This window comes from Hermetia illucens, chromosome 2, assembly GCF_905115235.1.
Source record: "Hermetia illucens chromosome 2, iHerIll2.2.curated.20191125, whole genome shotgun sequence".
Classification (NCBI taxonomy): Eukaryota; Metazoa; Arthropoda; class Insecta; order Diptera; family Stratiomyidae; genus Hermetia; species Hermetia illucens.
In genome coordinates this window covers 28,450,007-28,476,985 of record NC_051850.1, presented here as the reverse complement: position 1 = coordinate 28,476,985, position 26,979 = coordinate 28,450,007, and the positions used below count along the sequence as shown (strand labels likewise).

The 26,979-nt window shown below is 43.2% G+C and overlaps 1 protein-coding gene across 11 annotated transcripts in view; it reads left to right on the top strand.

Moving 5' to 3' along the window:
• Positions 1–26,979, top strand: part of LOC119649845 (fat-like cadherin-related tumor suppressor homolog) — a 396,664-nt gene that overhangs the window by 72,313 nt on the left and 297,372 nt on the right. For 10 of the 11 annotated variants that reach the window (XM_038052198.1, XM_038052197.1, XM_038052196.1 and 7 more), the window contains exon 2: positions 26,243–26,266. The gene's annotated coding sequence lies outside the window, so the exon portion shown is untranslated. The remainder of the gene's footprint in view (positions 1–26,242; positions 26,267–26,979) is intronic. The other variant, XM_038052191.1, reaches the window with a different exon arrangement.

Genomic DNA, 26,979 nt, shown 5'->3' with positions numbered 1-26,979 from the left:
TGGAGTCGCGGCCTTGAGTCGGCTAATGGCGAATGTTGGGGGCTCTATATTTATTAGGAGACGTCTCCTTATGGGAGCAACATAGTCGCTTCTGCTCTATGCCACGGAGGTATGGGTTGATGCCTTTGATAAGGAGGTGCATCGTAGGCGCCTCGCTCAAGTGCAGAGGCGGGGAGCTTTGCGGGTGGCGTCTGCTGAATGAATGCTGAAGAGGAAAGGATTGCATTTGAGCTGGAAAGAGTGAGCAAGAACTCGCATTAACAAATTATTCTCAGAGAGGGTGATTCGATTAACTGGTGGATCAATTTGGAAAGTCAACTAGGAGAAGATATGGTATTTATATAATACGGATCAGTCTTAAGTTGCGAAGATATCTCTAGGTTATAGGATTATTTAGTGATTTATAATTACACTCAGCCCATATAGCCCCGTAACATTTTGACCAATGTGGGATAATTCTCCCAGGAAAGCGCACTTCTTAATGCTGAGACATTGAAACAATCGACGAACAAGCTGATGCCGTCTTTTTGCACTGGTTAATATCAAGCGTGATCGATTAGAATACATTATTGAGTTCCAGAAGAGCAATTGCTTGTACTTGCGACACTATTAGCAAAGTTTATAGCTTTTCCAATTTACTGCAACCACGGCCTTCCAACTGCAGCGCTTCTTGTTTTAGTCCACCCTCATTTCCTGTTCAAATACGTCGATTGGTGCGATACTTGCCAGTGCACTTCATGTTCCTCTAACCTTCTCCATGAACGAGCTTACAAGCTGTGAATATTTTATGACAAAGTGCCAAAAGCCATTATTACATGCTGGTATGGCCTCCCCCGAACGATTATCAGAATCCATGTCGATGTCTAACCAGCAATAAATATTACTTATTAGCATATAAGGAGAATAACTTAAAGCATGAATGGTTGCAGCGATTGACTCTTGTCGTGCTGATTCCCTTGGCTTTATTAGAACCGATAAATGGGGGCAATGTTGGCGTAATACGGCACTCGCCTTGTCCGGCATGATATCTCGATAAGATACTTTCGAGGAGTGGCTAATTGAATGCTGCCCCGAATCAAATAGATTATCTGCAATTGCAAGCATAGAACGCGCGTTTGGATAGTGTGCACGGCACGAGGCCGGCTTGATAATAACGTCATGCAGGCTTATCTGGAATTAATGGTTTAATCGTTCCTGATTAGCATGGAGAGACGGATTTACGATAATCGAGTAAATTCCTCAAAATTGTTCGCATAACTCCTGGTATTATGTCAGGTAGCGATTGCATGGGTTCCAGGTGGTTTCTACGGAAAAGTTTCCCATCATTGACGTTCCTCAGCTGATTCAACTAGTCAGACCGTAAATAAAACTTCAAACTGAAAATAAATCCACTTTTCGATTAAAATAGAAGGGAAAAGTGCTCGTACTGTTCCGCCTCGAAATCTAAGACGGGAAATTTCCACAAACTTGGACTGCTCGTTACATGTTTGTAGCTTCTTTCGGTCTTGCTAAGTTCGGGAGCTCCTGCAGATCAATACTTCCGTCGAAATTTAATGGAATTTGGGTATGGTTTTAGTTTGAAGGTGAAATATACGACGCCGCTTGAACTTTCGCTCGAATGATACATGGCAACTTATTTTTCTTCTGAATACTGCGCCCCCTTCCTCACACGTAGCAGGCGACGATGTTCTGATTTAATTAATGTTCGGAAACAACCTAATCCAACATCTCGTCTTTGTCCTGTGGGACTATTCCAAGCGAGAAGTCCTTTTCAATCTTAAATCATATTAAAGCTCGGTTGAGACATTCACATGAGCTCCAATTTTCATCCCTATCACTTCAGGGGCTGGAAATCATCTTGGTTTCCACTATAGTCACTGAAGTATAAAATATTGAAGATAGACAGATGTTACTTTTGCACAAGTTCGTCCGGAATTATAAATGCATTATCAACTAGTTTCTACTGGGAAGAAGGAAGCGTTGAATGCCACAACCCCGGCCAACAAATAGGACCAAGATAGATACAAATGACACAGATAAATTGTCTCGTCTGAGAATATCCCGGCACCAAGTTTCCCATAGGCTACTGTAAAAGTAATTAGGGAGTTTGCAAGGCAATTCTACAGATGTTGTTAAGGTGATTGTTCAAAGTTTGAATCCTTGGCTTTTTACCTTCTTGGGCTTGAATAGGGACTAGCGTCCCAGGGAACATATGGGGTATACATCTTCAGTGCTGATAAGGATTTTACAGGGCTACAAATAGAATTACTATATTCAATGGGATACCAATCGCCGTATAGATACAGGAATTACAAGAACTTCATCGATACTACATTGCAGGGGTATCTTTTGCTACAAAACTTTTCATTCAGGGAAGTGTTTGTAAACTATTGGTCTCTATCGATTGAGGTGAAACGTGTATAGTGGGAGTACAGATTGGGGTTTGGTTTCTGTACATCAATAAGTTGGACAACCACGGATAGTAGTTACAAGGATAGTTACTTCCTCCTTTGAGATTATGTACAATACTGGCTGATCTCTAAGCTTGTCCGGTTGTCACTAATTTATTTAGGGTAGTTCGTGTTATACACGTTATTTTTTTGGAGCCTACTGACTTGTATCTTTACCAAAATGTACGCTTTAGGCAATCGCACATTCAATAATAAGTTTATGTGTTATATAGCGGGAAAGGCAGACTTCTGAGTGCTCAAATAGTAGTATTTCACTATACTCCCAGAATCAGAATATCCTGGATTTATTTATGTTACGTAGGATATCCGCTGGTGAATCTAATGCTACCTGCTGCAACTGGAGTCATCAGCACCAAATATCTGATGTCTGATGCAATAATACTTCTGCAAGTCCGTCTGCTTTCCAACTGGACAAACTTTGCAGTATGTTAGTTTGGCTCTAATGGGAAACATATGTTGTGTCGAGAGCTCTGCCTCTTGTCCTCATAGGAAGCTTGTTCCTAGTTTTCGATAAGAGCAATTGCTAATGTTACTGACATTTCAATTGTTGATTACGGTCTCGGCAAAGCAGAAATTGAACCCTGTTTTACTAAGGCATCCGAGATTTAATTTCCTTCCCGTAGATTGCGATCCTTCAATCGCTCATTATCCTTCAACGCAGATATCATTCAGATAGCTACACTGGTCCTTGCGCTCTGTCCCAAGTGTAAAACCCGCTTCTCGTTTTCCTCCGAAAGTTAAACTCAAGAAACTAGTTCTCTTCCTGAACCATCAGTGTAGAGGATCTTAGTTTATCCCGTCACTTCTGGTTCATACCAGTTTTCACTGCGTTTGACGATAACTCCATGTCTCCTACCCTACCGAACTGTGGGGATCGGATAATCAGAAAGTGCTAAAAAAGCTGAATTAGGTTCTCCCAATATCTCTTCTAATAGTCTGTGCTCTGTGCCTTTCTCAATAGACCTAATCGAATTAATTTATGCGTTGCTCCAATTGAAGGGTTCTGAATAAGTATATCCAAATGATGCGGTGGTAACCCGACTTAAAGTTCTTTGAAGTCAGGTTAGCCTACAGCCACAATGATTTTTTCTACGTACAAGGAGGTGGGTAGTCTTAGAAAGACACGTCTAGTCCAGTCAAGCGCCTAAATCCACCTCCGGTCTTTCCAACCGTAGCCTCGCGGGACCAATATTTAGGGTATTACTTCGAGGTTGGTTTCCCTTTAGGCGTTCGCGTCCGTGCTCCTTTCTGCTTTCCTCCTTCAGCAACGTCTTCTATATTTTCATGATTGCGGAGGAAATCGTATACCATTTCTCATTCAACCTCAGCATCTCCCCAATTATATTTCCCGGGTTTACGCTCTTGCCAGTGATTCCTCCTCTCGATCGCGAACTTTTTGAGGTCAAACGTTAGATGCTCTAGGTTCTCTTGGTGTGCTACTGCATCCAGGACAATTCGGCAAAACATGAAACCAAAAGGGATGCAGATACTGTCTGAGGAACTGAGTAATGTGGAAGTAGGTCTCCCAGTGTTTTCGCTTAAGCCGTACCCTAACGTTGGGAATAAGCTTACGCGCCCAGCCGACCTCCGTGAACTCGTCCCATACGACTCTCACCTTGTTACTTTCCTCCATTCTGTGTGCCACTCCATACGTCTTGCATGTTATAGCACACTTATTAGGATAAGGGCTGCCACCACTAGTGCTGTCCTATGCACTGCGGCACCAAGAGTGCTACAAATCCTCAAAGCCATCAGCTGGTGCACCATATTCACCTGATTCCTTCTCTGAAACCTTGCAAGTGCCTCCGCCAATACAGATGTAGTGTTAACCAGAAATCTCCGACAGTGTTCCGTATGTCCCCGACTTCCGCTTTTACAGTATTCTTTCTCTAATGTTCTTTTTCTAATTATTATATTAAGACTGCTCCCGTTTCTTCATCTACCAAAGTCAGTTCGGCCCTTTCTAACTTGAACTTTACCGCTCTTACTGTCTCCGTCGACTAGGCTGAGTATTTTGCTGTAACAACTACATTCGGATCATTCGCGAAGCCGGAAATCGTAGCCTTTGAAGAGACGGGGAGAACATACATGACATTCCACAGCAGCCGAATCAGTACCGGTCTCTGTGGTACTCCCCCCAGATAGTCCTTTCTAAGAGGTAATTCCCGATCAGGTTCGCCAAATATCCAGGATTACGGCACTTTGGTTCGGTTTCAGTTGGCGGAGTTAAATGTATTTTTGACTCCCTATTCCAACACGGGAGATATACCGCTAGAACTCATCTCATCACTATGCTTGGATCCAATAAGCATGGTGATGGGATGAGTGGACGCAGAGTGGACGCTCTGAAGCCCGTACTGGCGTTCCAATAAGCAATTATTGCTTTAGACAATGGGTAACTGTTCTGTAGATTACAGATCGGGCGATATGATGCTGCATCTCCAGATGATCTAATGGGTTTAGGAAGCAACACCAACTTCTGCTTTTCCCATTGAGCAAGGAATATTCCTTTTTTTTTTGGGACTAGTCTTCATTAACAATTTCAAGGCTCCATTAGGGATGACATAGGGGCCTTGTTGCCACCGATCCTACCACATATTTCCGGTAGTTCATTCTCCGTCACTGGAGGTGTCCTGTACTCGTTGAGCTGTACCACTGTATTCATTCCACTGTTTTGGTGGTGAGGAAACATAGTGGCAAGAATATTTTCCAGAAGACGAGAGAAATTTACCTCAGGTGGTCTTTGTAACCTCTTCATTACCACTCATACCCAATCCCAAGGGTTTATATCGGCATGGTGGCACAGCTGTCTGTGCGTCTCCTCTTGATCGTCGCTATCGTGCTTTCCCTCAAGTCTCCGCTTCTTTGCCACACGGCTGGCAAAGCTGCAATTTCGTTTTTCCACCAGTAGTTGGGCTGCCTACTGGGGACAAGTCGCCTTTTGAGCATAGTAGCGCCGAATGCGTCCATTGTCCACTGGGGGTTTTTGGTGACATCTGCTCTGGCCGGTGATATGTTGGGCTTGAACGCCAGGGAGAACGTGTCCCCACAAAAGATTTCGCTTTCTAGCCGGACAATCCAACCGACATTCTCTTCTTTGAGCTCGATTCGCCCTTGATTTGCATACAGATCGCCTGGTGGTCATTTTTGTATAGTCCTTCCTGACTTCCCAAGCAACTCTACTGGCTAGAGCGGCGCTCACGTATGTCGGGTCCACTAAACATTTCAGCGCATTTCATTTGAAAGTGTTTAAGGTTTCGACATTCGCGGGTACTAGCCCTAGCTTCGCGGATGTTTGGAGCAGATTACGTTACAACAGATTCGTTTTCTGGTTGTCCCATTTAAAAGCCTAAAATTCCCTGGTATGATTTTCGGTTAACATCCTCCCGCGACCTGAACCGGAGCGCTCAAAATCTGCTCATACTAAGCAAGTGTATAGATGGGTGGAGTCAGCAGCTATACATGTGGATTCTTTTCAGTTTTGTTCTGATGAATTCATCCCCCGGATACTCCATTATTTCCTGCTCTCGGAAAGCCCATAGTGCTGGTTGGACGTTTGATCTTTGACTAGCTCCCCCGATGTCTTTCTCGCGGATTATTTGCGAGAATAGGTTCTGAGAGATTAGTTTGCATCAACTTCATCTGCGATTTGCGTTGAGGTGTCTCGTGAATCCCGGGCTGCTTACTGTGTGCCGATGTCCTTCGCCCTCTTTCCCTTGGCACAGTACGTAATTCGGGTTAGCTCCACCGTCCTTGCTGATGTGGTCTTCGCGCTTTTATAAGAACTGGTGCAGGCGTAATATGACCGAAGTCAGACATCTAAAGCACTACTTCAGTGTCACCTACCCCCTAAACTGATGCAAAACCCAGATTATTCTGACTCCTCTTGCCGCCAGGAGTTTGTCCACTGCCTCCACTGGTAGACTGAAGATGACGGTTTGTTTTCTACTTTCCTTCTTTAATGCTTTCACCGCTGATTCTTGTATTCCGATAAAGTCGAATTGCTTTTTATGATCTCTCGAACTTGCTGCTTTGTTATGATTTCATCTATATCCTTACAGACTTTAGTGATTCCAGTGCTCATTTCGCTTACTGTCTTAAGCCGTTTCCAATTTTGCTCAAGAATTTGTCTAATGTGGCTAATATTATCTCCCAAAATGGTGAGTTCGTAGTCTGTCTTCACTCTCCTGAAAACGTCAGCCCTCTGTCCTATCTTCCTCCGGTCTCTGCTTTTCCTAGGTACTAGCGTTTTTCGGCTTACACATCTGCCATGAAGGATTCACTCTCTTTTTCTGCAATTGCGGCTACCTGACTTTGGTCGGCAGCTGCGGCGGTTCGGCACTTCCATTCTACTCTAATGTTGGGAATCGAGCCTATTTTTTTCTTCGGGGTTTTCTAACCTGTTGTTTGGTTTAACCGTTGGCGTAGCCCCATCCCCGGCTTCTATCTTCCCGTGTTTTGGATGGGCATGGACGCCTCTTATGTCGCTCAGGTGATTTGACATCAAAGCTTTTATTTGCGTGTCTTTACACAGCGCATTTCCCACTGGGGCTAGCGCTTTCATTCGCGGAAGGTTATGTCCATATGGTTGGGAATGTGCGAAGAATCGAGCTTCTTCTGATCGAGTCCGCTAAAGGAAACACCGTTTTTAGGTCTAGACTAGCAAGTAACATAGCGACTTCAACTACATAAGCTTCGACATATATTGATATATTAGAGACCCATCTTTGGTTGCTTCTGTCATCAGGAAGCGATTAACACCTACTTCAGCACACAGCAATCTCTGTGTTAGTATAGAACGCTTAATTAAGGTTTCACCGACACCATGTTGTCCGGCGGCAACAACAATTTTTGGAAAGGCACACAGTCAAAAGCCCTTTCAATGATTGCGAACATCCCCATCGCGTACTTGATCTTAGAAACCATAATGAAGAGCGGACCGACAGGAGTTTCCAGGCTGGTTTTCATCAAGTGACTGCACCCTTAGCGTCTTCTCGTGAATGTGACGTTTAATCAGTGTCTCCAGACATTTCAGCGATTGGGATGTTAAATTGATGTGTTTAAAGTTCTTTGGGTGTAAATAGTTATCTTGCTAAGCTTTCGGTATGAAGACATTTGTTGACTTCCTTTGGCAGTGCCACTATCCATACCAGGTGTTTTGGAGTGCTTAAAGGAGGGTACAGACGCTTTCGCCTTTTGACAGGCAACCACCGCTCTCGCAGTATTCCAAATCACCTTGAAGCGCTTTTGTGTTGAAACGTATGCATAAACTGCTAATGCTCCCTCTCTACCATCTGTTCTCCCGGATGGTGCACTTCCAGGAGAATCGGTGCTGACTCAATTCTGGAGTTTATGCGCCCATTTTGGCCGACTGATCCTTTTTAAAGATTCTGCACAGCCTTGAAGTTTTTGTTTTGTCTTTCAGTTGCTTACAGAATGCTCTAAAGAAGTCTCGCTTCGAACGTTTTGCGAGTCTCACCTTGGGAGTTCAGTTTACATTCTTTTTGCTTTCCTTGCGTTGTTGGATGACACAGAGAATCATAGGTTAGGTACACAGAGCCAGCTACGGCAATTTTCCTCTGACCATTAACCTAGGTCGTAGGCACAGAATAGTTTCGGCATAACTGCTTCTAACAAATTTGATATCAAGACATGCACTCTCGGTCTTAAGTATCTTTCATCGTAACATAGAAGATCGTGGCTCCCTTTACTGATCCGTTACTAATTGAAGACTCTGCTGCGTCCAGTGTGGACTTCACCGGAGTCTCCAATTTGTCCCCATTCCCCGCCGAAAGTTTCGCGGCCTGGACGCCCATGTCCTTATCCTCAAGAACCTTCAACTTTCCTTCCCTCTGGTTTTCTTGGTAGAGGCAGGAGAGAAGGTTCAGACGGGCAAAATTCAATTTGAAGTTCCCACTCCTTTGCGGTTGAAGCTTCCGTCCGTGGAGCATGTCTCTTCCTTTTTTTGAAAGAATTAGGCAACGGTACCATCAACAGACCGGCCGTAGTCGGGTTATCAGTTTCTGGCTGACCGGACCGTAGATAGTGTAAGCATTCCGCTGAAGTGGAAAGGATGCCTGCCACAGATTTCTCTGTGGGACCAGACCTCTAAATTGCATGGTTCAGTTCTGCTTTCCTTGTTCGAAATCGCAGGCAAATTCAAAGTCTGTGACTCCATACCACTTGGAGGGTCAAAATATATAGTTTCCATATTCATGTCTGCTGCAGGCTACTCCACTTCTGTAAGGTGAGCCTACTCAGCCATGTGTTTTTGACAGGCGACTAATTAGCTTTCATGTCTCTTCTTCAAAGGCGCTTAGCAAACGATTGGAGTTTATCTCACATACTCAATATCCTGACACATTTCAATCCAATTTCTGTAAAAGTACTTTGCGATCAAAAATGGAACTCCCCATTTTTATCCGTTTTCTATTCAAACATTGCTGCCGGAGCAACGTTCCCGGAGCATCTGAATATATTCATACACGATTTCATAAAAATAAACTATTCCCAAAGATGTAGCTGTGAATTTCCCACGTTGCAGACATTTAAGACTTCAATGATCTGATTGGAATAGCGAATATAACTCCTCCATTGGAAGACCATGTTAGGTACGTGTACTTGCTCAGGTAAATGTTTTTCGAATTAAAAGAGCGCCCCCACTCGGTTCTTTCGACTCCTTTATCTTTGCTCTTCCATTGGGAACCTTCATGCACCAATGAGGGGGTAGGGGTGGAGGAGCAGGATTGCATTGAACATGAACTAAACACAGATACCCGGAAATTCCTTTCCTTTGAATTTAAAATATCTTCCAGTGCATGTAGAGATAGAGAAGTTTGCAGTTTACAGGTAACTAGCAATGCGTCGAACAGGAGCTCACTTTATCAGATACAGTCTTGTAACCTAGTTCAGCCTCTGGGTCTTCAATGGGTGGATTCCGTGCGGGAGTTTCTATACTTTTGATAGATGTTATTCGTGTCTTAAAACCCACGTACCGTTCCGCTAGGAACTTAGCCATACATAGTTGGATTCCATGTGTTAAAATCGCATATTTTATGTTTTTGTGTAACTTGGAAAAGCAGGAATACTTTAAAATTTATTCCAGCGTACATGAGCGTATCTTTAAACATTAGGCGTGTAGTTGAGAGCAGGTTTGCAACTTAATATTGGAACGCTATGAATAGAAAAATTGCGGAGCATTTTGAGGGTGAAATGGTAATATAACTCATCTGTACGCTTAGGAATCAGTTCGAAGATTGTAGTTTGACGTCTAGAAGTTTGAAAAAGAGCGTAGCTTGCAAGGATGTTGGATTAAAATTCGCAACAATATCAGATTGCCTCTCAGTTTCATAAAACGTAATGTTTGATCTTAGGGAAAGAAAGTGAAGATGTTTCCTTGTATATGATCCTGTTGCCAACCTATTCCAGGTAACCGAGAATTACCTCTCCGAAGGCCTTCTATGATATGAGGTGTGATAGGGCAAATTCACTTCTGTTCATATCTACATCTGTTGGGCTCCTCTTAGTGCCACAGTATCATTATATGAGGCCGACAGTTTGAAAGATGTCAGAGACTGCAGTTCCAAAACAGTGTACAGAAGTTTCAACCCAATGGGATGAATGATGAACACTAAAGCGAAATCCTGGAAAAGGAAATTGGTTCTACTACCGAAGCGAAAGAAATCACATGGCGTGTCCTTTTATCTCTTATCTGCCTTTTAGACACTATGGGGAAGATATCGAGAGAGTGATAATAATATCGCCGAGGGATGCCGCACCGTGTCTTAAACCAACTATTGTATCGCTTTACTGGTAATAGTATACTTGCAAACTATAGAATGCGTTTAAGCCTATAACCGGCACGAACTTTATTATGTTCCCTACTTCCAAGTTCTTCAAACTGAAATCCAGCATTAAGCATACTCTCAGGTGCCTCAACCTACTAGTGCGGGACACTGTCTCATAACATGTATGGAGGTTTCATCACTTTCCTCACAGAACTTACAAACAGGGTTCCTAGATATCCCTAGCTTTTCGACTCCACAGAATTGATCTGGCCCATATAACGGCGTCGCCATTCCTTTCCTGGTTAGCTCGTTTGCTGTTTCTTTGCTTTCCAACCCAATGTGGCCTGGAACCCAGAGTATCCAGATCTTATTGAGTGAGCGGAGCGTGTTCAGTGTGTTAAGTTATTCCTATGCTGTACCTGGTAGGACCTAAGTGCCTTAATAGTCGCTTGGCTATCGTTGGAATAGCAATGTTCTGCCCTCTATAGTTATTTTCAATTGTATTTGTACGCGCAGATAGAGAGGAGTCAATCCATCCAGAAGAAAGGGAATTCTGCGAAGAAATAGAGAAAGCTGCTTCGTTCTGTTTCCCTGATCGTGTGGCCATACGTCGTCCGAGCTTTTTTATACCTCTGCTAGTCCTTGGTTTGTTTCGCCCAGTTGAAAAGTTTTTCGACTTCCACAACTATTTCTAGCTCTATTTCACTCTTGATGTCATCGCCCACCTGTTGACGAGCCATGTTGTCACTCAGATGTTTTGTGTAGCAGTCCCAGTCTATTCTTGTGGAATTTCTTTTTATTCTGTCTACTTCTGAGTTATTATTATTATTCGTCTTTTCGATTAATTTCGCTGCTTCCTCCGCCCTCATGGCAAACATCGCAGCCGACAAGAAGTGGCAGTGCCTTTCTCTCGCAGAACTTTGCCAGTCTAACAAATAATTCCGGCGGGGTCCGAGTGTCGTCTCTTTGGAAGTATCCTGTTGCCACAACTGTCTCTCAGGTTCTTCCCCCGGCTTGCAGTGAAATTTACTCAACCGCGGGGATTATTCCAATATTATTCTTGGAACTTGCCTTTGCAGATGCAGCTTTTGCATAGTGGAGGTCTACCGGGGCTATTTTAGTGCTGGCCATCGGCTCCATTAGTTCTCGTACTTCGACATGACACTTCCTTGCGTTTCTCCTCTTCTGTGGGCAGCAGGTTCACTTCCCTGCTCGGTCCTACTGAAGTATCCTTCATTGGTTTCTCCCTGTGCACCCTGTGTACGTGCACCCAAATCACTAACTAATGAGGCAGTTAGGACATTTAATTTTCTTCAAAGATCGGTTATCTACTTCGATCGTGAGGTGGAAAATCCTGCTTCAGCCTAGTTTGTCGCTGTTTCAGTTCGTTACAAAAAGCTCGTCTTGGAGTCGGTCGTCAAATCTTGATACTTAACTGTAGACTTCAACTTTATAGTCGTATCGTTGGTCGCCACGTATTTTTGAGAAAGGATGTCTACTTTGGTTTTTTCCACAACAAGACTGAAAGTGTGAGTAGTTATCTGTCCGCCTACCCACAGCAATATGTTTCTTTCTGCCTGTTCGACAATGTGTCCGACAACCAGTGCCTAAGAAGTGCTTCAATGTTCTGGCGTCTCATAGAGCAGGAAGCGGCCTCTCAGATAATCCCATAGCATCCTCAGGAGGTAGCCCGATACATGCAGAAAATTTTATTCTCTGTTCAGTGAATCTTATTATCATCCTGTTAAGCGAAAGTCGCACCGCATCCTTAAAGAACTATTGGGCTCATTTTACTGGTTATAGTGTACCTACTGATCATAGTATCTCAAGCAGGCCTGTAACCGTCAGGAACTTTAGTATGTTCCCTACTTCCTGATCTTTCAGTTTTGCATCTGGTATTAAGTGTTCTCCCAGATGCCTCGACCTACTTTGCACAAGTGCCGGACACTGTCCCAGGACGTGTATAGAGGTTTCGTCATACTCCTCACAAAACCTGCATTCAGTGTCCGTAGATATCCCTACCTTCCCTAGGTGATAGTTCAGCCGATTCATTATGATTCGGAGGTTCTTTTTGGTGAGGTTTAAGCAATCCTTTGTGCGCATGGGCTCGTATCCCCCAAGAAGCATCCTGGACTGCTCCTTCCCTGGTAGGCCCGCCCAGTATAGTTCCCTCAATCGTTTCTCTTCATTTCTTAGATTCATAGCCATGAAACCGTTACCGATTCCACAAGAGGATTCTGGTCCGTTGAAAGGCCTCCCAGCTCCCTTCTTGGCTAGTTCGTCCGCTGCCTCGTTGTCTTCCAACCCAACATGGCCTGGAACCCAGAGCATCCAGACCTTGTTGGACGGGCCGAGTGTATTCAGTCTCTCAAGGCATTCCCACACCAGTTTAGAAACTAAGTGCCTTGATCGCTGCTTGGCTATCGGTGAGAATAGCTATGTTCTGCCCCCTGTAGTTCCTTTGCAGATTAAAGGAGGCACATTTGTCTATGGCGTATATTTCCGCCTGGAAGATGCTAGTGTACCTGCCCATTGGTTCAAAGTACATTTTCCTTGGACCAATGACACCGGTACCCCACTCCTTCTGCTGTGAGGGATCCTTCAGTGTACCAAGTAATTAGTTGCTGGTGTAAGCCGCATGTCGCAGCCACGCTCTCCCAGTTTGCCTTGTTACTCCAACGTTTTTCAGACTTCTTATCGAAGTGAAACCTCGTTGTCATGTTGTCCCTCGGTATCAGTAATTCGGGATACCGCCTAGAAAGAATATCAATCTTCCTTCGATTTAGGTAGCTCCCCGCCTCACTAATACTCCCTCTTGAATATTGCCCTCCTTGCCTGCATCTGTATGTGTAAATGCAGAGGGGTTAATCCCAGAAGGACCTCCAGGCATGCCGTTGGACATGTCCTCATCGCCCCACTGATACACACGCAAGCCAGCCTTTGGAGCTTATGTAATTCCCTGGCTTGTGTACTGAATTTGATTCTTTCTGCCCAGATTACCGCTCAATAGGTAATCATTGGCCTTACTATTGCAGGATATATCCAAAATAGTATCTTCCGGATGCAACCCCATATTTTTCCTGCTATGGATCTACAAGTCATCAGAGCCCCCGTGGCTTTCCGACAAGTGTTTCCGACATGTGTCTTCCAGAGTAATGTTGCGCATTCCGAATGTTGTTAACCCCGCTGCACCACAGTAATTTTTGGTCTAACGCAATTGGCAAATATTTGACCTCTGTTTCTCGTTTCACCTCCATATCATGTAATCTTATGCCTCTCAAGTGATCAAGCTTACGCCTGCTAGTGAATGGTACTATGGTGGTTTTGGCTGGGTTGATCCGCAGCACCAGGCACTAGTTAGCCTTAGCCCAGTTTGGATTCTATCGCACAGGGTATCTTCACATTTGTCCCTACAGATTAAAACAATCTCTTCCGCGTAACCCTGGACTTGTATTTCAGTATTTGTTAGCACGTCCAAGAGTTCGTCCACTACCACACTCCACATCAGCGGCGATAGTACCCCGCCCTGTGGACGGCTTTGAGTAGTGTTCATGACAATAGAATTTGTACCTGTCGGTACTTCTATTTGTCTGCTTTCTACCATTTTTCCCATTTCCTTGCGGCTCAGGGCATCTTGTATATCTGTGTGCGATGTGTTGTCGAATGGTCCTTCGATATCCAAAAATCTGAAAGATTTAGGTGAAAAGGATCCTTTTTACTCGCTTTCGGAATAAAGACCACTTTTGCCCGTCTCCATGCCCTTGGTATGTATCCCAGTGCTATGCTTCCCCTTAGCACTCTCAGAAGAGACTCTAAGATAATTCTTAGGCCTCTCTGGATTAATGCTGGGAAAATGCCATCTACTCCGGAAGATTTCAGTGATTTAAAAGTTCCCACTGCCCACCTTAGCCTAGCTTCTGAGCATACCTCTTTTGCTAGTTTCCAGCTCTTCTTCCTTGTCCCTTTTATTCGTTGTTGGGGTGTCAGGTAGAATGTTGTCGTCTGCCACCGTGGGGTAGGACCCCGGGAAATGAGTTCTGAGAAGCAGGTGTGCCCTGTCCTCCTAATTCTCAGTAAATGTCCCATCTTTCTTCTTCAAACAGACAGAGGATATTCCCCTGTCTTGGGCTACAGCCTTGTAAAGCCTGGTTGCTTCTGTGATCTCTTCAATCCCTTCACAGAATTCCCTGAAACTGTTCCGTTTAGGTTCCTTGATCGCGTTGCTATGCGGAGTCAGTGCATTTTTGTACCTCTGCCAGTCCCCGGTTTGTTTGCACGGTTGAACAGTTTTTGTGCCTCTGTTCTCATTCTGACCAGGTTCCTATTCCACCATGGTACATCCCTTGATGACTTAATATCTTAGCCGGACAGCTGACCTCATAAGCGTCAATGACGACTGTGTTCAGGTTTTCCACCACTGTTTCTATTTCCAGTTCACTCCTGATGTTACTGCTCCCTTGAAGGTGGGCAATGTTGTTGCTCAAGTGCGTTGCGTAGGATTCCCAATCCGTTCTCCTGGGAATCCTTATTATTCTTTTTATTTCGGAATTACCCTCCATGTCGAATCTGATTATCCTGTGATCAGACATAGAGGGTGCACCCGACACCCTCCAATTCCTGACCATTCCGTTGATTAGAGTATTTCTTAGAGTTATGTCTAGTAGCGCCTGTCTAGTGCGGGTCACAAATGTTGGAGTGCTCCCTAAGTTATATATATATTTCTAATTTATTGCTAAGAATAAATTCAAGAAGGCACTCACCTCTATGATTGGTGTCGTTGCTTCCCCAGACTTCGTGGTGGGCGTTGACATCGCAGCCGAGGTGAAGTGATAACGCCCTCTTCTCATAATACTTCGCCAGTTTTGCGGCTTGTTCCGGTAGACTCCGGATTTCGTCTCCTGGGAAGTATCCGGATGCCACGACTGCCTCTCGAGTGTTCCTCCCGGCTTCTAATGAGACTTGGTTAGCCGCAAGGTCTCCGGTTAAGAACTCTGAAAAACATATATATTTTAAATTACGTTTAAGAATTATGCAAGCTCTTGGTTTTTCACAAGACGAGTCCCATGCTGCATGCTTCCTCCTTTCAGACGGCGAATCTGCCCCCGGTACACCCAATGCTCCTGAGCCAGCACTATTCCAATGTTCTCCATGGAACTTGCCCTTGCAATTACCGAAGATGCAGTTTTCGCATGGTGGAGGTTTATCTCTGCTATTTTAGTAGCGACCTTCAGTGAATCTACCCGTCTTACGGAATTCAAGGTATTTGTATCATCGATCGTTTCGATGAGTTTTGCAGTGAAAACCGATCGCTACATGCGTTAGGTCTTTGAGCAACATCCATTACTCCGATGACGAAAACCTAAATAAAATCAAACTGTATTGAGAATTATTCTTTGACAGCGCGTATCGCTTCGGGAAGTCTTCCCCTGACGAGCTTTTCGAGAACTTTCGCGAGTGTGTGAAAAATGATAGATATTCAGGTGGTAGCCAGGGATCTCTTTTGCTTTGGCAATCAACGCAAATCTTGCCACTTCGAACAATAAGGGAAACTATTTTCCTTCATGTGAGCAAATGCGCTGAACAGTAGGTCTGGTCGGTGGTGAATCACTAGCGAGTTTTAGCTTTGGAAATTCGCGGTGGCCTATCTAGGTATTGATTGCTTCTAGGTATTCACGCTTCATGGCCACTTCCATGTTTTTAAGGTAGTCAAGATCTCGGATTTCCACAGAACTTTCTTTCTCAGCCGCCCCATGACTGCCTCACAGAAGGTATCTCTCGCAAAGTTTTTGAATAAAGCACACATTCCTATCGACAATAGGTATGCCATACGTCTAACGACTGACTAAAACTTTCGAATATAAGGGCGCACTTTGACAATGTTGGAAACATTTTTTCAATACTTTGGTCGTACTTATTGGTGTACAAGAAAGGACCATGGACAATTTGGTTTTACGTTTAAAAACGTCGATAAAGCCTTAAAAGAAACGATCTACCGGAGGTGAGCCCTTGCGAATAGGAAACAATCTTCAAAAGTCACAGTTCATGAAGGATATAGGTCCCAGTATTACTGGAACCGAAGCTTATCTAATCTCCCATCATATTAAGTGTGGAGAGACTCTGCTAGAAAATACTACAACAGCCATTATTCGCTTTGTCTGTCAACCATAACCCTCACGAGTTTAAGTTTAATAACTAGGCCTTGTCCAGAGCATAGAGGGTTGCCTGATTATCCACGATATTCTGCATTAACATCACATGGGGTATGATTGTAGCTTTCTGCTGTGGAAGAGAACGTGGGGACGGCAGATTTACTAGGAATTAACGAACGCCTCGATAATTTCAGTTGCAATGCCATGTTCCCTCATCCAATTTAGGTATTTAGAAAAGCCTTTGCAGCCGAATATTTCATTTTACCTTTGAACTAGTTCTTGTGATGCTCTTCAGTGGAACTACACCGCTTGAAAGATACGGCTTATTGAGAGCTTTTCCATGATATGCAACCCTTTTCATGTCAGGATTTAATTAGCATCAATTTTTCGCTAAAGGTTGTTCTTCAAAATCGGATTCTCGCACCGCAGATGTGTGAATCATTCGAAGGCTCATATGACAACCGCCGAACTCTAGGCAGCGAAGGAAAAAAGGACTCCACAAAAACAATGTCACTCAAGTCACCAATACTGATTCGACTTCCTTAATTACCATTTTGAATGTGCGCATAGATGTCAAGGAACCCGGAATAAAAAGACATGAATTTTGCATGAGAGCAAGCTGGAAAACTTTTGGTTCCCGGTGAAGCCAGTAAGACGATTCTTGTATTTTCCGAATCGCACTGATTTCCCTAAATAAAAAATCATGTTGAACCCAAAGAATAACTAAAGATAGAGGAATTATTGATCTGTGGCCTTATCCCCATTTCAGTTGGGTATTAGATTTCATCAGGTCAGGTCGGCCGTCGTCACACCAAAAACACAGACCAGATGGTTTGATATTCATATCACGACTGGCACGTTTGTCATGCCTTTGAAAATTCCGGACATTTCGTTTACTTGTTAGATGCTAGCTCTCGGAGCTGTTGCGTTTTATATTTCTTGTGGGCGTTAACTCCACTCATCTCTAATTCTGATCATCTGTTCTGTTTTCCTTAATAGCTGTCCGCCGCTGTCTTGTCTAGTTCGTCCGATTAATACTTCAGCCTAGGGAATTCCTCCCAGCTCCACGTCCTCCTGCTGCTCCCGCCTTGAGTCTCATTACGTTACTCTTTGCGTAAATTCAAAACGAATTATACGTCAGGCACGTACGCAAGCCTGGTCATATGTTGCATGAGTGAAGGAAACCTTTTTGATTCTATTTTTGAAATTTAATCTGACTCGGTGTGTTTTATGACTTATTTGGGTCAAATAGTAAAGTGTGGATGGTACATAGTAAACAGCCGGGGCGGCCGATATTTCGCATTCGTAGGGGGTGCCGATTCGTACGTTGCTTTCAGCATTCAGCACTAAGAGCCGGCAACCTACGGAATAATCTATGAGCGTACATCTGAGCGCGATAAAATCCTTTGACTTTCCCTCCGAAAAAAGAGTTGAAGCAAATTGAGCGACACTGTGGACATATTAAAATTTATTAGAGGACCCTGCTCTCCGTTTCCATGGTTGGATCGTGCGAAAAATGTGGGCGATTGTAGCATATCCATAGTCATGTGACTCAATCCTGTCACGGGCCCATGCCTCAGTTGTCACACACAAAAGGATATCATTTTAATATTATTCGAGTTGTATGAAGTGTCTACGGCATACATTATTCAAAGATTTTCAGTTCACATATTTCGCACGGGATTGAACACGCTTGAGTAGGACAAAGGACATGGGGAGAGGGCGCAGAACTGGGGGACATGTATCTCAGTCAAACATCCATACGAATATATCCTTTTGCTTTGGTTGACATGTTCCTTTTCGCTGTGATATCGTTTTCAGAGCATGTAATTCAGATGACCCTGCGAGTCTGTTTTCAGTAACGTGTGTATCATCAAAATGCCATATCGTTTGCATAATGAAATCCCAACTTGAAGGAAAACCCAAATGAGAAACATCCCCTGACAAGATAGCTTCAGATTCCCACTGCAGCCTACCCCCGGACGTTAGCTTTTATTTTTAGCAAAAAATTTCATTTTTGTGATGTGAGCTATGCTGATCTGCTTTTTGCAACTCATCAAATTGCTACCCAACCCAAGCTTGGCTACCGTGTCGATGTTGGCTCAATAATGGGAATTCTACGCAGTCCTTGGAACATTGCACCCCAAACTCCAGCACTTAGTCCGAGCCTGGTAGCTCTGCTCGTCCTTCCAGCTTCGCCGGAGAGAAATGATGGACGTCCTGCTGGAAATTTCATAAAATTCACACCTAATTTGCATGACTAGTTGAATTTTTGTGTAGGACTGAGTGAGTAATTGGGTTGAATTGCGAATTGTTTGAAGCTGTCGTTATTGTTTGCTCGAAATTAATGAAAAATGGGGTCAACTGTGACGGATTTGATTGATATTATCATATTGCGGATGTTATCTTTTTTTCTCGTGATTTTGACATTAGTTCAATCAACAGGCAAATTTCTGTTTAATGGCCTGAAAATATGAGTGCATATTGGGGTTTGAGTGCGACGAGCGCCATATATAGGCGTAACAAGGATAACTATGTACTTTATGATTCTGAACACAGCAGCGCCAAGTTCGAATTCCCGAAGCTTCAAACGTTGTCCTAATTTCTGCAATTCGGAAAATTATGGCAATAGAGCAGCATCTGTTTTAGGTGTCCTTGGTGTCTAAAATGTGTACAAGATGTGCGCACCTCAAGCTTATCTAGGCCTCATCATACAGTTCCTTATGTTTTTCTGTATGATCTCTTTCAGGGTGCCTCACAGGTGCCTATACGCCTGTTGCTCGTCACTACATTGTTACCTTCTAAACCGCTGGTACCCTGGTTACCTTGTATGAAAAAACTATATGGCCGGAGTACTTTGATTTGATTATTCCACCAACTACTGGGTTGTCTACTTTGAATGTGTTCATGAGCCACCGGATATTTTGAGCGGTAGCCTCCATGTTCAGCTGTATATTGATGACGTTCAGTTGTATTTTGGTCCCAAGTGCTTCGAAAAACGCTTGCTTCCGAAAAACCTTGTTTCTAACCAGGCAGAACTATTTTAATCTTCTTAATAACTTCTGATCTGTTTAGTCTGTTTACAGATTTGTTGGCGCTTTCTCCTCTGATACAGCACATAGGTGTTAAAGGCCATTTTAGACCTTATAGGGCCCCTTATAGGCCCTTAAAAAACGGAGAACTGGTTCCCCAACTGAAAAAAATGCAGGGATTGTATCGGCTATATGCAGCGAATGTGAGAAAATAGAATCTCTGGGACCTGTCGATTTGTCGGTGGCGCCCGGGTTGTTTTCCTATGTTACGTCCAATAAACAGCTATGCTCACATCCATGTCCCCGCAACCACTTGACGGTATATCCATGCACTGCATCACATTCAAGCTACTAATATCAAAGTAAACGCGCGGACTTTTCTCGCGCAAGTAACTGAAGATTGACCATGGGCAATGCTTTTCTGCCAGCATACAAATTCAAGTAATGCAATTAAAGCAACCTCCTGCAATTTGCGCAATTTCATCTTTATTAATTGCATTTTTGACCACTGAAAACTTTTCTTTATCTGCTACTTCTTGCAATTTATCAATGGACTGGTCTATCCTTGCCCTTGGATAGCATCCAATTTCGGTTGCCTCTGTAATCCTTGCTGAAATGGCCCTTACTTCTGCACTTTCTGCGTTGTATACTGTCCGTCATTGTTAAAGGAGACTGTATCCAGGATGGCATACAAGAACTAATAATGGAGGAATATATTGGTAAAAAATAAAGTTAATCATCAACTTCTCGGTCAGAATATAGGTGGCGCAGGCACAGGCGCCAACGGAGACTACGATATGAGCTAGCTAGTGTTACTTTGGGGGACTGTCGCCAGGCTATCGTTTCGCTCATCTTTGTGTTTCTTTCTTCTACTGTGCACACTTTCCCGAAGTGCCATCGATCAACCATTATAAGGAGAGACAAGTAAAGTCTGGCAGGCTCAGAACCGCGTCTTGGGGCAAGTCGGCGAAGTTTACGAAAGATAACAATTCTCCGGACCTACAGTTAGAGATTTCTCTGAGGTCGCTAAAGAATGGTTTACCTAGAGTCCGTTGCATGTCTCTAGTCAGTACCAAGTAATCGCAAAGAAATGCAAAACAATCTTGCTTCCCTAGCCGCAACTTCGGCAGTGCGTATTGTGTGGTAAGCCCAATCTGATAACATGGTGTGCAGTTAGCCAGATCCCCATATAGATTGATAGGATCCTGTTAATATGGTTCGTTCTCTGTTCGCATTTGTTGTAAGGATGCCAATTTTTTTCGATCGAGCACAGATAGTGACCGTTTGTATTGTATTCTTCTTCTTCTTCTTACAAGTACTGCGAGTAGATTTTGCTCTTCACCACAACCAAAGGAATGTAGACTATGCCAGTTGGCAGGGAGTTGAGAGTGGAATGCTTCCTGTTCAGCTTGGTGGTCGGCTAGTTTTCCCCTATATTCCTATATCCAGAACCCAGACGAGAGAAACTTTGAACGAACCGCTTAAACTCATTAGCTACTAAGGATGTCAACGCTGACACTAAAGCTCTGATGGAGGTTTTACTGTGAACACAACCATATTTTTCTTACGAGTTAGATCTCACATCCCGCCGATAAGCCTCCTATATAGCCGGAATCTCCGCCTGGAAGACTCAGATATGTTGTATCTATCCAAGAAAAAGTCTTCCCCAACTATGCACTCCACTTTTGATTTGTTGGTGAAACATTCGGTCCTGGTTGGGAATCTCATAGAGAAATTTCTTCTGAAGTCTGGGCTGCATGTAGCGTAGTCCGCTGTAGGTGCTACCACCATGAGGCCTCACTATCAAGTATCTTAGCTTGATAGTATCCAGGCACCACGGCACAATGTATTTAATATGGAGGTCGAGCGAAAGGAGATGCAGCAATACATTGAAAGGGTCTGCTGTGCAAGACCCCAGTAATGTTTACAAACGCTGCTCTTTGCTAAGTTTAGCCCCTTACACTTCCAGATTGGTGCAGGCAACTACACAACAGAACGATACATGAAGGCATGACGAAGTACGGCTGTGTGGTGCAATTCGTCTGTTCCTACCAAATACACCAGATAGAAAATGATGGAGGCGTTGGGGGCTGAGCTGCCCCTTTACCGAACAGCCTTCCTGAACAGGCTAGTATAATCCCGTCGGAACATTATACTGTAAAAAATGCACTTATAAGAAGAAGAATTTGAACGATCAAAATTCGCCCTTGAACTTCTTAAATTCCAGCCTGGGTTTTCCTTTTTGAAATTACCTAATATGGTTGACATGTTTTCTTCGACTAAGAAGGTCCGAATGGACCATAACCTTCCAGAGAATGTCAGCATATGTTCGCTTTTCTTGTTTCGAGATCTTGACCTCAGTGATCGTATCTTCCTCCGCGGCGATGAGGGAATTCGATATCCCCACAAAATTGATAAGGCGGACTGAGTTTACCCTGATCAATGTGCGAGCCAGATAAAAGCATGGTGGCATCGTCAGCGCCAAAAACCAAGGAACGAACAACATCGAATCGCCATGGTCAAACGGGAAGAGAGAGACCGTTACAAATTTCTCCTATCTAGGGTCAAAAATCACAACCGATAACAGCTATGATGATGAAATCCGCGCACAGATGTCGGCAGTCAACAGCCGATACCCAGTCTAGGCCTGCCTTAATAAGGAACTCCAGACATCCCGGTTTTGCACCGAAGTTCCACCAATTCGATATCTCTAAAAGCTGTCTGGCGTCCTGGCCAACGCCATTGTTTCATCTCAGGCAGGGTCTTATAACTAACTGCGACAATTACAATGCATGATAATGACATGAACGAGGTTGACAGACCGATCATGTTTCAATATAAAAAAATAAAAATAAATACAGAACGACAATGACAAAACTACCAAGCACTTGATAATGAATCAGCTCAGAGAGTATACGATCAATCCCATCGAGTGGCGAGCCCCTGAGTGAATTTGAAGCGGGAAGAGTGGCCGATGGCAAACTAGGTACAATAAGGAGTGGTACCATTCAAATGACAGTTCCACATCAAAATTCGATAGCTCCAGCGGGCAGGTCATGTAGAGCGGATGGACGAATGGGGACGCCAGTCTACTTAAACGCGGGCTAGATCGCTGGTGACCACCTGGAAAACCTTGATGAGGGATATGGTCGCTCAATCAAAAAGAACTGTACCCCGAGAGAAAAAGACAGAAAATGAAAGCTGCTTCCGATTGGCTATTTCGCTTTACTTCCCTTTTGTATGTAGGGAGCTAGGTGTCCTTTCATCGTCCTTCCGGTACCGGTTATTCCCTCTAAAGGTGGACATCGGCGAAGCACTGGTCTCCTTATACATGGGCCTGTTCCTTTCTACACTTTAATTTTAGATCGGTGGTGACTTTCTGAGTTATAGCCTGTAAAAATCTTCTGATTGATTTAATTTTTCGATATTCGTACTATAGCAATTATCCTCGGCTGGTGGTCATCTTCATTTCACCTTGTTGGTTTGAGCATGATTATGCACATCATTACATGCATGTCTATAGATGAATATGCATGCATGCCGATGTGTTGTCCTCATGAAGGGACACACTAGCTGGGAGATTTGACGAAGATTGTAGGGAAGGGTGCTAAGTATTGACAAACTCACGTTCACTGCCTATGGCTGTAGCGCAGGCTATACTACTCCACTTCACAATGGAGTAACAAGATCGCTCCAGTATCTAAAACACCCACAGAGATTCAAAAGCTTCTTCTCGCCTTTTGCTGAGCAAATTAGAGAAGCAAAGGCCCCGTTTGTGCCTGACAGCACGGTTTAATTTTAGGCTTAGGAAAGCCACTAAAGGAATCAGGTGGAATACTTTCCTAAAGTTTTTAACGCAATCTTTGCACTAAAGTTTTCAAAATTCCCTTGCAATGCAGAAATTTACCATGTCAATAGTCTCACAACTCTGCCCGATTCTGTGTGGCGATAATAATGGAAGAAGAGCCGTTTTGGCTCCTTTCTGTTAAGGAATTATCCGGAAGTCCTTCGTGCTTTCGATTACTGCCACTTAATCGTAATGACTATGCTGATTGGGGGCATAATCATAATCCGGATTAACTATGGTCAACAATGCACGCATAGCTATTTTACAACAGAGAAGTGTCGAAATTTGACTCAGTAGATTTGTCAGCATTTAAATGCAGTTAGAAGGAAGTATCCCGTCGATGAGCATTTGATTGCCGTTACCCAGGCTCGGGAATGGAGGCCAGGTGCTTTGGAGACTTGAGCCCCTGACATACAAGATCGAATCTGTCTTGAAACCTTGCGGATTTTTTTTGTTTAGCGACTAATTGGTCCTAAGTCCGTATTCACTTGACGTCGGAGAGGATCAATTGAAGAGCAACTTCCTCCCTTTTTTTTGGTCCATGGATCCATCTTTTCGGGCTTAACACTCAAATATCAAAATTCAGAGACGTCCTAGGTTTACAGTTTCGTATCAGTGGAGGAACCGATTCGGTCACGCTGCCCCCAGTACAAAGATGAGATAGCGTCTGATGAGTTGTTTCTGCCTTAGCCTCTCTTGACTTGACATTCAAAGTAAAGAAAGTAAAACTGGAAATAGAATAGAACGGCCCAAACCTTCGTATCAAGTCGGAAAACCCAAAAATTGAACGCTGCTAGTGAGGAATGGCACATTCAGGAAGGATCACATTCCTCTTCAGTTCCCTCTGTAGTTCGGCACTAGGCCATATTTTATAGTTTAACGTAAAACAAAACCTTATTTATGCAAAAAACGGCTCTTAATTTTTCAAGCAAAATATAGCCGTTTGAGATGTCAAATGAGGTAATATTTCATATCCTCGCAAGCATGTCTTACTTTTGAAATCGGAAGCAAACTATGACACTAAGAGATCAAGAAACGTAAACTCATAGTGAGATAGGACTCGATTCTCAGCGACCATCCAACCGAGAAATCGATGGGTTTCCCATGAGTATATTGGTATATGTCATGCATTGAATCGCTCTTATAGTAACTAGCGATCATGACTGCTTCAAAATTATTAATGCAAGTTAGATCCCAGGAATGAATTGGGGCACCAACCACCCAAAAATTATAAAAGTCCCAGGACAGTTCCACTTTACTAGACCTCCGGATATGAATGGAATTTGTACTGATGACCGCGTTTAAAAAGATTTCGAATCGAACTAACTTTCATTGCGATTTCTATTAAGTCAGAAGGAAGGTTGAAACACGACCATCCTTTCCCCCGACAACTACACCAATCCAAGTTACTTTATCAATTATTTGCTATTCTCAGAGTTTGGTCTGACTAGCCTCAATCATCGCAGTCGTTAATTTCATTGCCAATCGATTACCTCCGGCGCTAGCAGTTTCTCTTCCCGGCTATATGTCCTTTAGACCGGATTTTTTGGTTCAATACACAGTTCATCCCATTACAATGCATATATCCTTCCATGTCCTGATGTGGCTCAGCGTTATTCATCTACTTATTCAGGGGCCGAAAACATAAAGCATAACAACAATAAATGAAATGTCAATGAATATTTTTATTTGGAACATGAGGATTAATGGGTTTAAGATTGGGGAAAAGCTTTAATATTAAATTTTTGAATAAAATGGGAGTAAAGGGAGTAAATTTAAAATTTTGGAATGTGTTGTTGTTGTATCTTCTATACTTTTCGCTTAAAATTCAGATCGATTTTGACGTTCAGAAGCTTGACAGTAGAATCCATTATCGGCTCCCTTACTTCATTATAAAGCAAAAGGTGGGACGTCTCCTTCCGCTATGGCTGACCTTCCTGGACCATTTTCTCATTCAAGGATATTGCTCAATATCAAACTGTTCATTCTTCTAATCTGGCAGCTCACGAGTAAAACTCGCGAACTGATTATTATAAGAAACAAAACAAATGGTCCCCCATTTTGCACCTACTCCAAGTGAGCAATGTTAACAGCTTGAAATCCACCACAATTCCAAGTTCATTTCCTTTAAGTCTCCAATAATCACTCCATTACCTAAGCCATACTTACTTTTGCCACTTCCCAACTATTCAAAGTCTGCTTGTCGCCTCCAATGATTGAAATTTATACATTTTCCGTAAATCATCGTCATCATCATTTTCCTGTCCTGCTACCAGAAAATCTCCTTTTTAATACACAAATGACAAACGTTGATGAATGAATCAATCAAATGTTGGTTTCTGGCCGAGCAGCTCCAAGTAATTCATCATCAGTTTTCACTGCACAACAATACTTGTTGTTGGCAACAATAGATAATTTGTTTCCGCTTTTTTCCCCGTCGAGCAAGGAGAGCCGAAAACCCGGGAACAAAGCAGGAGCCGGGAAAAATACACGAACTGAATTTTCCACTTCCAACTTATTGACCGATTTTTTATTTAGTAGGCGGGGGTGAGAAAAATTGGAAAGTTTTAGATTGGTAATGGCAATTTTTGATGAACATTTATTTTTAGGTATTTTGCAATAAGGATAAATTGAGTTATTTAAATAATAAATTCATTTTCCTGCAATGCATTTATTAGACCTCTTCAAAGTTTCAGTTTCAAGGTCAGGGTTGGGATGAATGGGCTGAGAAGAAACGGTTGTTTCCCGTCGAAATTACCCTCATTTTGTATTCCTCCCACATCGGTTCAGAATATGTGAACATTTTGTAGGATATTTGTCTATCTTAAGCTTTGTTAGGCTCTATCTGTTTCATTTTAAATCTCATTTGGCATTAACAATTGTATCGAACCGAAAGGTCGTTGCCCACACTTTATTCGAAGTTAAGAAAACTAATTTGTTTTTCTCTTCTTCTTTCAGATTTATTCAACTAAGTTGTGTTGTAAGTAGATCCATGAATATACTTTTTTAGATACATTTTTGTTGCAGTCATAAAAATCCCAGATAGGATATGATATCTCCTGTGACATCCCCATAGAAACAGAGTGCTACGTTTGTAGTAGTTCCGTAGTTAGGTTGTCCATGCTTCACTTTATAACTATGGTCGGTATGCTTTCATTCAACTTCGTTCAATACTTCCTTTCCAAAAACCAAATCAACAATAAAATATTTTAAGGAGGAGCTTTTGCAACGCTGGCCTCTATACAGGAAATGGATGGAAGCGAACCATCCTAATCTCAGACAATTGCGAGTTTATCTGGGAGCAGATTAGTTGAAATTTGAGGGTTCCTATGCGAAAATTCTCCTAAGAAGCCGGTAAAGTATGAGTCAAATGGCTACGAAGAATTTTTCTTTTTCTTTGTTTCAAAAAAAAAAAGAGCCCAAGAACAAGGCGTACAGTTCGAAAGATGCAAGCGACCACTTGGCTGTTAGAAACCTCTAGACTAAGAGACGCCGAAGTATTCAAGTGGCAATTTCCCAGCACGCCCCTCTGAATAGGGAGAGGGTCATCTTCACAGGCGAGGAACGTTCATCGTGAAATGAAAGGATGGAACCTGGTCCATAGAAGTGCCCGGCACGTTGACCATTGTCGAATACTAGCTAAATCCGCTGTACGCCAGCAGAACAACTCCATCATTTTCTTCTTCGAGGAGT